The sequence below is a fragment of the Schistocerca americana genome, chromosome 2, assembly GCF_021461395.2.
Source record: "Schistocerca americana isolate TAMUIC-IGC-003095 chromosome 2, iqSchAmer2.1, whole genome shotgun sequence".
Taxonomy (NCBI): domain Eukaryota; kingdom Metazoa; phylum Arthropoda; class Insecta; order Orthoptera; family Acrididae; genus Schistocerca; species Schistocerca americana.
In genome coordinates this window covers 555722968-555735504 of record NC_060120.1, presented here as the reverse complement: position 1 = coordinate 555735504, position 12537 = coordinate 555722968, and positions in this window count along the sequence as shown.

Sequence of the window (12537 nt, the reverse complement as noted above, 5' to 3'; positions counted from 1 at the left end):
TGTACTTGTATACCCTCATTTACGCGTTTCGTTCCACTGGGAATTAAATTGTACGTAGAACCGAAAAGCAAGGGTACTCTCGATGCCTTCTTATCCACAGCATTTGCACTTTGTGCCTGCACTATTACAGGGATGTTCTTCTGACATGGGGCGTTTTGTCGGCAACCAGTACTGTCCTCCATCTTGCTGTTGTTTAGGACCACCAGCAGCATTCAGTATGTTGGGAGCAGACTGCTTATCCTCATTACACAAATCGGTGAGTGGGACAGACAACAACAGCTCCTTGTCCTGCTGCACCAAGTGGGCTATACGCGCTACAGGATCCCACGTGGTCGCTACAGATTCAGACGTGCTGGAGGCTGTTGCTGCCGCAGGTCCAGAGGTCGGTGTAGGTCTCGACAAGATGGCAGCCAAGATTGCTACAGGTCCGAACGCAGTAGAGGTCGACATGTTGGCGCTCGACCCTGCGGCCATGGATGCGTTGATGGCTACTGCTGAACAAAGACGAGGAAGCATTACATATGGACCAAGAAGCAAAAACAACCAATAATAATAATAATAATAATAATAATAATAATGCTAACGACAGACAAAGATGTGATAGGGGCTACTTACTGTTCCGTTTCTTCCTGTTCTGCAGGGCTGTGTTGATTGTGACTGCTGTTGACACTTCCTGGCTCTTCTTCTTCTTCTTCTGCCGCTACTGCTACTGCTGGCTGACTGAGCGAGACAAAGGTCCCAGAGCTGCTGAGCCTGCCCTATACCCCCTCCAATGACTTTTCAAGATACCACCATCCTAAAGGCTGAAGTCTAACATGTAACTGTGTAAGGTAGCAGTATTTTGCACCTTACTGTAATATAATAATTGTTGCAAAGACCAGTTAGATATCGGTTATTATGTTTTTTATCAGGCAATCAGCCTATTGAAATTAATATAGGGAGTATCAGACAGCATAAGACGCGTATTAACTTTAAGAAATTCGCATGTTGCATGAAGTCGGGGTTCAGGTGATATTTTCACGGAGTTTGGCTGGAGCGGACGAGCGGCACTGCTCAAAGGCAGGACAGAGGGGTGCGGAAGCTTACAACCGACCATTACGAGTCGGCATGCGAAAGCGTCCCACTGGGGGAGACGCGCCGCCGTAGCAGGTAGGCGCGCATTTTGCGCGGACAACAGAGGCAGGCCTTCGAGGGACGGCGCCTCGTTGGCGCTGGGCGTTACGCCGACGCCATTATGTCGAGTTGAGATAGCGCCTAAGGGAGCCTTCCCACGAATCTTAACGTTTTCTGGGGCTTTCTAAGAAACGCGGTTAAGATAATGCAATGACCTTTTCCCGCGCGAGGGCGAACAGAGAGACACGATCGGTGGGTTCAATTTTGAACGGAGTTTCATTTTGTTCCAGAACATTCTAGGCGCAGTAAGGCGCAGAATGTTTTAATTGGCTGGAAGAAGCCAGGAAATAATAGTGGGAGCAAACTGTGCTGGTCTAGAGCCACGGGATTGGCCAGCTCGGGAAATAGCGTGGGGGTGCTGATTTTTGCAGAGGGAAGCTTTTGGAGCTGTTATCAGGGGAGAAGCGTCTCAGCTCCTGTAGCGAGCGGACGTCGTGCTTTCGGCTCTGCTGTAGGAGAGTAAATTCTTTTCAGTGTGCTGTGCAGAACTTTGAATAAGTCTGCCAGCTGCAACTGAAACTAGTATTCAGTTAGGGGTACTGTCATGTTTTACTTTAGAGACAGGCTGATTCCGCTAATTACGGTTGAGAATACTGTCTCACCGGAAGCAGACAGGAGCAGAGCAATTTCCTTCAGCCACACTTTATTAAAGACGTTAATGGATTCCGCCTTTGGGCTGGTGAGTCCCGTCTTAACGAGTGCGAGACGAATGGAAAGAAAGCAGAATTAGTTTTTGAATAGGAGTTTACGAACAGGAAGCCTGCTCGCGAAAATAAATTCATTTGTCTTACAATTGAGGCTCCTCGACGACGCAGACGCCATCGGCAGCTTGCAGACCTGTCCACGATGCTGCATTTGGTAACACGATGCTCAGTTTCGGCATTTAATCCGATATTACACACGCCTGTTATTACCAGAGCTCAGTTTTCCAGCCACGCTCTTATTGAGAATTTGTTAATTGCAGTAGGTTTGTCTGACGTATTGTATGCCGTCTGTCAAGGGGAGAGAGTAGAAAACAACAACTACAGAAGCGTTATCCGGCCTTAAGAGTTAGTTTTGGAATTTAAGGGCCATTGCCATTACTAGCTTAATTTTATCACTTATAAATGTAGGTCATTGTTCAGTTTGATGTCAGGAAGATTGTTGTTCAATAAATGTGTTCAGTGCTATCCTTCTTTGTTTAGTAGTGATCAGTTCCCTGACCACTATTTAGTTATAAAATATTAATCAAAATTAGTGAAGGGGCAATTTTAATTAACAGGTTGGGTCTTACAACAGGCCTTCAGCCAGAGCCAATGACCCGATCCAGTAGGCAAAGTTAACAAGTAAAAGCATTATTGTTAAACCCCCCCGACATTTGGCTGACCCGCATAGGGTCCCTTATCTTCATTTTATTGAAAGAAACCCCTTCCAACTGTATTAAGGGATACTATTGGTTCCCACCATTTTTCCCCAGACCGACATCTTGGATTATGTCACGGGAGGGACGACAGTGCCCTCTGGTGGTGGTACTGTGTATTAGGTCAATTGAGCACCCTGAGAGGGCAGAATATTGTGGAATCTAGAACCTACCTCTTTTTTGTTCCCACTTTATAATTTTTTAGCTTACACTCCAATTAAAAGTGAATTAACAAAAACTACTGCCTATGACAACTCAAATTGTTTAAATAAACAATGAATGCAAAATAGACTTATGTCCATCCTACCCAGCACAGATTGAGTCCTTTTCCTGCCAATTCCAAGGAATGACTGAGGTTAGTGGATGTATCCCAATTGAGCTATTTTCCCGCCAAAATTTTCCTGCAACTTTCTTGGGTTAGTGGAGGTAGCCCAAGTGACCTTTTTTCCACCAAAATTTGAACTTCCCGCCATTTTCTTGGGGATGGGTGGATGAGAATTGAGGGGGAATGGGAGGGCCGTTACGTTATTGGAGGTAGCCTAATTGACCTATTTTCCCGCCAACATTTGAACTTTCCACCATGACGTCATTGCGACGTTGCCACATCGCCCCCATCTTGGAACCGCTATCTTGAATAAATTTCGCAATAATGCAATGTGGGGTGGTACGAACTTTGTCCCACTGCTAATAGCACATACTTAAGGGAGAAATGAATGAGAGGGCAGAATACTGTGGAATCTAGAACCTACCTCTTTTTTGTTCCCACTTTATAATTTTTTAGCTTACACTCCAATTAAAAGTGAATTAACAAAAACTAATTGTCCATTAATTAATGAATAATGAAATAAGTATTTGTAATTAAGTACATAACTTCTGGGATGACCTCCATTTATAAAAATTTCGGTCAGATTTCGCTGAACATACGAACGAAATTCAATGTGCAAAAGAAACAGCTGACCGCTTCTAACACTGGGATTCAATAGCCCCAACATTAATCTAATTAACCTACTGCACGGAACTTCGTAACTCTGAACTTTTAAATTTATGACCACTTTTTACGGATTCTGACCCAATTTGCAACGCTACCAACAGTATTGCGAAATGATAAACCACAGTTTCCTTAAGTGACGATTCTACCACAGTCGAATTGCGAAAGTTGTGTTGCAGACATTCCTCCTTCATACACGAGGCATAATAGTATCTACTCACAAATAACCAACATTCAATTCTGGTTTAGTAGTAGTAGTAGTAGTAGTAGTAGCATCAGCTTTATTCATCTGTAGATCTCTTTTTACAAGGATATAGGACATGTCAAAGTATTTACAAATTTAGGTCAATTTAAAATAAGCTAATTCGTGTAAACATATATTTACAGACTTCTAGTTAGTGACAATCATTAGATTTGCTCCTGGTATACGATACATTTCTTACAAATAACTTATTAAATAATGTAGTCCCACATTGCTCACTCATATCTCACTAACAGTCACTGCACACACTATACACACATTGTTTCATAACACTTTACTCACTACACACACACACCCACACACAAACACACACACACACACACACACACACACACACACACACACACACTGACAAGTTAATCTTTTGCGTACCCAAACGTGCAGTACTTTTCACAGCAGTTTGACGTTTGTTGCGTGCCGCCTCCGTGGTGTTCCAGGTTAAATGGCCAGCAATGTATGAGAAGGGAGATTAAATCAAGAAGTGCTGGTTGCGTGGTGTACTGTAGGCTGTCATGACTGCTAAGCGTGCGGTGGACTGTTAGCAGCGCTGGCAGTGAGCGGCGTGTGCCCGTGTGCACGGTACGGGTGCGGGTGCCCGTCTCAGCTCGCGTGATGGCAATAGCCACTGGGACACGCGACGCCAGCCAGACTCACGCCACGTCATCGCCGCACTCAAGCCAGGCCATTCTCATGACTCACCTATCTGTTACTGCTGGACGCAGTCACCTGTGCAGCCTTAACCTGTGTTCTTTCATTTTACGATGTACACGATTTTTGACGTTCTGTCTGACCACACGCGTCACGGCCCCGGACGGAACGCTAAAAATTATAATGGAGTAGAAAAACCTGGGAAGGTATCAGCCTGGAACCGCGAGACAGCAACGGTCGCAGGTTCGAATTCTGCCTCGGGCGTGGATGTGTCTGATGTCTTTAGGTTAGTTAGGTTTAACTAGTTCTAAGTTCTAGGAGACTGATGACCTTAGAAGTTGATTCCCATAGTGCTCAGAGCCATTTGAACCATTAGGCAATTCATAACACTTAAAACACTTGATAACGGCACTTTGAAGCCCAAATCATGTTTTTGTAAGTGTAAATGTAACACTGTAAATAAACAACAGTCTAATGGCGGTACTGACTTTAAAGAAGTATATTCTGACTGTGGCCCCACATTATGGAAAAGTTATTAAAAATCAGTAAGGCGTTGGTTCATCTCTGGCCTTTATGCAAGCAGTTATTCGGCTTGGCATTGCTTGTCAGAGTTGTCGCATGTCCTCCTGAGGGATATCGTGCCAAATTCTGCCCATTTGGCGCGTCAGATCGTCAAAATCCCGAGCTGGTGGGAGAACTCTGTCGATAATACTCCAAACTTTCTGACTTGGGGAGACATCCGGCAACCTCGCTGCCCAAGGTAGGATTTCACAAGCACGAAGACAAGCAGTATAAACTCTCGCCGTGTGCGAGCAGACAGTATCTTGCAGAAATATAACGCCAAGATGGCTTGCATGAAGGGTAACAACCGGCCGATGTGACCGAGCGGTTCTAGGCGCTTCGCTCTGGAACCGCGCGACCGCTACGGTCGCAGGTTCGCATCCTGCCTCGGGCATGGATGTGTGTGATGTCCTTAGTTAGGTTAAGTAGCTCTACGAGGGGACTGATGACCTCAGATGTTAAGTCCTATAGCGCTCAGAGCCATTTGAACCATTTTTGAAGGGCAACATAATGGGGCATAGAATATTGTCGATGCACGACTGTGCTGTAAGGGTGCCGCGGATGACAACCAAAGACGACGTGCTATGAAAACAAATGGCAACCCGGACCATCAGCACTGGTTGTTGGACCGTATTGGTCGACAGACTGGGTGGTATCCCACCGTTGTCCGTGGCGTCTCCAGATACGTCTTCGCTTATCATCGGGACTCACTTCGAAGCAAGAGTCATCGCTGGAGACGGCTCTACTCCAACAATGAGATTCTAGGCCGATGACGTGTCTGGAGACATCCCGGGCGGTGGTGTGATGTCAACTTGACTGTCGCCCGCCATAGGGCCGGGCAACCAGTAGTGAAGGTCTGGCGTGCCATTTGTTTTCATTGCAGGACACCTTTGGTTGTCATCCGCGCCACCCTTGCACCATAATCGTGCGTCGACAATTTTCTAAGGCCTGTTATGTTGCCATTCATGATAAGCCACCCTGGGCGTCCACTTCTGCAAAGTAGCCTGCCAGCACACAACAACGGTTTCTAACGCTTGTCTTCGTTCTTGTCAAACCCTACTTTGGAAGCAAGGTCGCCAGACCTTTCCCAAACTGACAAAGTTTGGAACGTTATGCACAGGGACTACCAACCACCTCGGGATTCTGACGACATAACGCGCCAATTGGACCAAATTTGAGACGATAACCCTCTGGAGGACATCCAACAACTCTGTCAATCAAAGTAAAACCGAATAACTACTTGCATAATGGCCGGAAGTGGACCAACGCGTCATTGACTTGCTCAGATTGTGCAGCTCTTTCTCTTGATTAAATCATTCATTCTTTCTGAAATTATATAATCTCCCGCTTTCCGTCCCATTCGGATAATTCTTCGTTGTGCGTCGTTTCTCTCTCTCTCTCTCTCTCTCTCTCTTCTTACAGTGTATCATCTGCGAGCAACAGAAGTTACTGTGCATAGGAGAACTGAAAACGTATTTCCAAACATATCTCGTGGATTTGAAGTATACCATCCCAGAAACCTAGTAGTAACATAGTAGACGTCCGCAGCTCGTGGTCGTGCGGTAGCGTTCTCGCTTGCCACGCCCGGGTTCCCGGGTTCGATTCCCGGCGGGGTCAGGGATTTTCGCTGCCTCGTGATAACTGGGTGTTGTGTGCTATCCTTAGGTTAGTTAGGTTTAAGTAGTTCTAAGTTCTGATGACCATAGATGTTAAGTCCCATAGTGCTCAGAGCCATTGTTTTGGTAGACGTTGGTTCATTGCTGACGATAGCATTTACTGCTGAGAATATCATCAAAAACCTGGATCATGAACAGTTCGAGGTTCTTGAAATTTTCGTATATTACACCAAAAATAAAAGAAATTTGCTCGATTAGCTGAAAGAACGAGTACAGTTTTTCTTAGTCATAGTAACTCCAACTACTATCTGTTGCACGCATCCTTTAAGCTAATGCCTTAACGGAAAAATGAGCGTTAGAGTTGGATGTGGGAATACCGCATTGCTGTCTTGTCAAAGATCCTGATGGAGACTGTTTGCTGTTATCCTCTCCCAACCAGCTATGAAGTATTAAGTGTGCATCGTTGTCGTGTGGATGACTGCGTGACTGCGAGATCTGCTTGTACAGTGTGGCGTGGCCGGCAGGGTGGCCAAGCGGTTCTAGGTGCTACAGTCTGGAACCGCGCGACCGCTACCTCACAAGTTAAGTCCCATAGTGATCAGAGCCATTTGAACCTTTTTTTGAACAGTGTGGCGTGGTGTAGTGTTGTATATGCGGAATGGAGAGGATGTAACTTGAAGAAGAATGTCAGCTCACATAACACTGAGTGGTCCTCGGAGCTTAGCGACTCCATATGACGGACGCGTTACCATTTACCCAGAGTCTGGCGATGAGGAATAAATACTGACACCTCTACCTCCCAATCAAACACTGGGAGTGAAAATCTCTTACACCCTTACACCACCAGAGTTTGAAACCGATACGTCAATGTCGAACGTCACCGCATAAGCTTGCATTATCGATATATTGATTATTATTACTTTGGAACAGTCTAATCACAACTGACTTAAACACACTTTTGTGCCATACGTGTATCGCCTTTACTTATAAGGCATCTTATGTGGCAGAGTGTTCAGGTGCTACTGCCGCGAAGCGTGAAAGCGAAATTTAAAATAGCAGTCATCAGGAGAAGAACGCTTGTAAAAAAAGGAACAAGAACACAACGTGTAGATCAACATTCACGAAATCTGCCACTGAACATGCCATGCAAAGAATAAAGGCGAAACGCGTAAGGCACAAACATTGTATTTTGTTCAGCTATGATTAGACCGTTTGAAATGTTTCTTATAATTCTTTTTTTCTCTGGTTTCTCGTCGTTTAATTAATGATGTGATGCAGTGTAATAAGATAAAGATTTTCATTTATAAATTAAAACCATATAGTGTAAGACAATATTCGGCGAAGATCCGAAGAACATATCTGATACATCGATACTTCTAGAAACTGTACAGATGGTGAAGGTAAAGCCACTGAAAAGTTCTGTTTATTAGTCATCTTCTTGTTAACTTGTGTCTTGTTCGGGGAAGCTCAAGCTAAGCAGACGTAAGTTAGGTAACCTCTTAAATGTAAATCACTTAGATCTATATATTTTGTCGAGTCCATCCTTAATCTGAACCACCACCCTGTCGCCTTATCATTTATTCAGTTTACTTTGTGATTTATATATGTTTCAGACGATGGAGAGTAGGCTGAAGTTTAAGAAACTAGTCAAGAAGAATCAATGCGCAAAGAAGTGGGTTTCAGGAGAACGAAGAAATGGAAGGAATGAAGACATACACTTGAAGTTCTCTGAAGCTCTAGACACTGCTATAATTAATAGCTCATTAGGGAGTTCAGTTGAAGAGGAATGAACATCTCTAGCAAGGGCAATCACAGAAACATAGAAGCAAGGGAGATAACTGCGAAGAAACCATGGGAACACAAGAGATAATTCATTTGATCAACGAAAGAAGGAAGTACAAAAATGTTCAGGGAAATACAGGAATATAGAAATACAAGTCACTTAGGAATGAAATAAACAGGAAGTACATGGAAGCTACGCCGAAATGGCTGCATGAAGAATGTGAAGAAATCGAAAAAGAAATGATTGATGGAAGGACTGACGCAGCATATAGAAAAGCCGAAGCAGCCTTTGCTGAAATCAAAAACACTGGCGGTAACATTAAGAATGGAATGGGAACTCCACCCTTAAATGCAGAGGAGAGAATGGATAGGTGGAAAGAGTACGTTAAAGGCCTCTGTGAGGGGGAGGACTTCTTGATGACATGATAAAAGAAGAAACAGGACTCGACACAGAAGAGAAATGGGATCCAGTATTAGAATGAAAATTTAAAGGAGCGTTGGACGGTTTAAGATCAAATACGGCAGAATGAGTGGAGAACGTTCCACCGGATTTTCTGAAATCATTTTGGAAATTGGAAACATAACGACCATTCAAGTTAGAGTATAGAATGTATGAGACTCGCGACATACCAGCAGAATTTCGGAAAAACGTCATCCACTCAAGTCCGAAGACAGCAAGAGCCGACAAGGGCGAGAATTAACGCATAGTCGGCTTAACAGCTCAAGCTTCCTAATTGCTGACAAGAATAATAAACAGAACAATGGAAAAGAAAGTTAAGTAGATGTTAGTTGACGATCAATTTGAATTTGGGAAAGGTAAGGACTCTAGAGTGGGCTCTGTGCCCGGATTCGCCAGCTTATAAAAAGACGGAAACAAGAGTGTTGGGAGAGGTACTACTCGACCATTAGGTGCCATACGTCACCTTCCCAAGTCTGGACGAAGATCAGACGTGTTTTTGGGCACCAGACCCCAACAGGTGTCCCTGGCGTTAACGTAAATGGCGTGTTATCTACCGACGCAAACGCGATTGCCGAGCACTTTGGTGAGCACTATGCTCGAGCCTCTGCGTCAGAGAATTACCCCCCCCCCCCCCCCCTAGCCTTTCGCACTCTCAAATGTCGGATGGAAGGGAAAGCCCTCTCGTTCACTACACGCCACAGTGAACCCCATAACGCCCCATTTACAGAGTGGTAGCTGCTCAGGACCCTTGCGCATTGCCCTGACACAGCTCCTGGGCCAGATCGGATCCATAGTCAGATGATTAAACACCTCTTGTCCGACAACAAGCGACATCTCCTCGTCATCTTCAACTGGATCTGGTGCGATAGCATTTTTCCATCGCATAGGCGGGAGAGTACCATCATACCAGTGCTCAAACCCGGTAAAAACCCGCTTGATGTGGACAACTATCGGCCCATCAGCATCACCAACGTTCTTTGTAAGCTGCTAGAACGTACGGTATATAGGCGGTTGGATTAGGTCCTGGAGTCACGTGGCCTACTGGCTCCAGGTCAAGGCAGTTTCCGCCAGAGTCGCTCTACCACTGATAATCGTGTTTTCCTCGAGTCTGCCATCCGAACAGCCTTTTCCAGACGCCAACACCTTGTTGTCACCCTTTTTGATTTACGAAAAGCTTACGACACGACGTGGCGACATCATATCCTTGCCACATTATATGAGTGGCGTCTCCAGCGCCCGCTTCCGATTTTTATCCAAAATTTCCTGTCGCTCCGTACTTTCCGTGTCCAAGTTGGTGCCTCCCTTAGTTCCCCCCGTATACAGCAGAATGGGGTCCCGCAGGGCTCTGTATTGAGTGTATCTTTACATTCGGTGACCAATGACGGTCTAGTAGCCGCTGTAGGGCCATGCGTCTCACCTTTTCTGTATGCGGACGACTTCTGCATTTCGTACTGCTGCTCCAGTATTGGTGTTGCAGAGCGGCGCCTACAGGGAGCCATCCACAAGGCTTAGTCATGGGCTCTAGCCCACGGCTTCCAGTTTTCAGCTACCAATTCGTGTTTCATACACTACTGTCGGCGTCGTACCGTTCATCCGGAACCAGAACTTTACCTTAATGACGATCCACTCATTGTAGTGGAGACATATCGATTCTTATGACTGGTTTTCAACGCCTGATTGTCATGGCTTTCTCACCTTCGTCAGCTTAAGCGGAAGTACTGGCAGCACCTCAATGCGCTCCGCTACCTAAGCAACACTAACTGGGGTGCAGGTCGCCCTATGCTGCTGCAGCTCTACAGAGCCGTTGTTCAGTCCCACCTTGACAATGGGAGTCTGGTTTATGGTTCGGCAGCTCCTCAGCGTTGCGTTTATTCGACCCTGTGCACCACTGTGCCGTTCGACTATAGACGGGAGCCTTTAGGACGAGTCCGGTGACCAGCATCCTGGTGGAGGCTGGGGTACATCCATCGAAGGTCAGGCGTGCACAACTGCTCACCAGTTACGTTGCACACATTCGTATTTCGCTTGACATCCGAATAACCGTCTCGTTCTCCCAACCATTGCAGTTCATCTCCCTCATCGGCGGCCCAGGTCAGGGCTTACGATTGCGGTTTGTGTCCGATCCCTTCTGTCGGAACTGGAGTCCTTCCCTCTACCACCTCTACTCGAGGTCCATTTACGTACACCTCCATGGTGTAAACCTAGGCCGAAGTTTCGCCTGGACCTTTCGGATGGCCCTGAGGACTCAGTTAACCTTGCCGCTCTCCGCTGTCACTTCCTCTCGATTCTTGACGTGTTCCGCGGCTCTGAAGTGGTTTACACCGACAGCTCGATGGTTGGTGGTCATGTTGGATTCGCCTACGTCCACAGAGGCCATATTGAACAGCATTCCTTGCCCGATGGCTGCAGTGTATTCACTACAGTACTGATGGCAATATCTCGTGCACTTGAGTACATCCGTTCATTATCTGGCGAGTCGTTTCTTCTCTATACTTGACTCCCTGAGCAGCTTAAAAGCTATCGACCAGTGCGATCCTCATCATCCTTTGACAGCGTCCATCCAGGAGTCCATCTATGCCCTGGAACGGTCCAGTCGTTCAGTGGCGTTTGCTCGGGGGCCAGGTCACGTCGGAATCCCAGGACACGAACTTACCGACAGGCTGGCCAAGCAGACTACACGAAAACCGCTTCTGGGGATCTGAATCCCCGTCACTGACCTGCGATCATTATTACGCCGCCAAGTTTTTTGGCTTTGGAAGATGGAATAACATAGTCTCAGTACGCACAACAAACTGCGTGTCATTGAGGAGATTATGAATGTATGGAAGCCTTCCATGCGAGCCTCTCGCAAGGGACTCTGTGGTTCTCTGTCGGCTCTGCACTGGCCATGGGTGGCTAACACATGGTTACCTCCTCCATCGCGAGAACACACCTCGGTGTCGCTGGGGCTCCCCTATAACAGTCGTCCACATCTTGCTGGGCTGCCCAATTTTAGCCGCTCTGCGGCGGACATTTAACCTTCTCAGCTCCCTGCCTTCGGTGTTGGAAGACAATGGCTCAACAGCAGATTTAAGTTTACTTTTTCTTCGTGAGGTTTTTTTTATCATATCATTTAAGGTTGTGTTTGGCCTTCTCTCCAGGGCCTCCACCCTCCTTCCATTTTAACTCTGTCACCCTTCCTTTGCATTTGTTTGTTTCCCTTCATGTGTTCATTTGCCTTGTCTTTTGAGGTGGACATTTTAGTGTTGCAGAGTGGCTGGCTCATCCTCTTTTATTCTTATGATCAGCCACCCCAGACCTTCTGCTCTATGGTTTTAACACTTTCTTCTACTTTTGCTTGCGGTGTACGTTTTCTCTGTTTTTTGTTCGTTCCATTTGTTTCTTTTTAGATGTGGTTTCGCATTCCTTTCCCCCCTTTTACTTTCCGAAACGTACTTTGGTGTTGTTTTACCCTCAGCCTTGTTTGCGTCAGGAAATAGGGACTGATGACCTTGTAGTTTAGCCCTTTTATACCTCAAACCAACCAACTAATCCACCCCTCTCCCTTCACACAATACAGATGTAATACTACACTATAAACGCATCCATTCACACGCTACAACTACTCATTCGACACAGGTCTCACACATCCGCAAGATAAGGGCATAA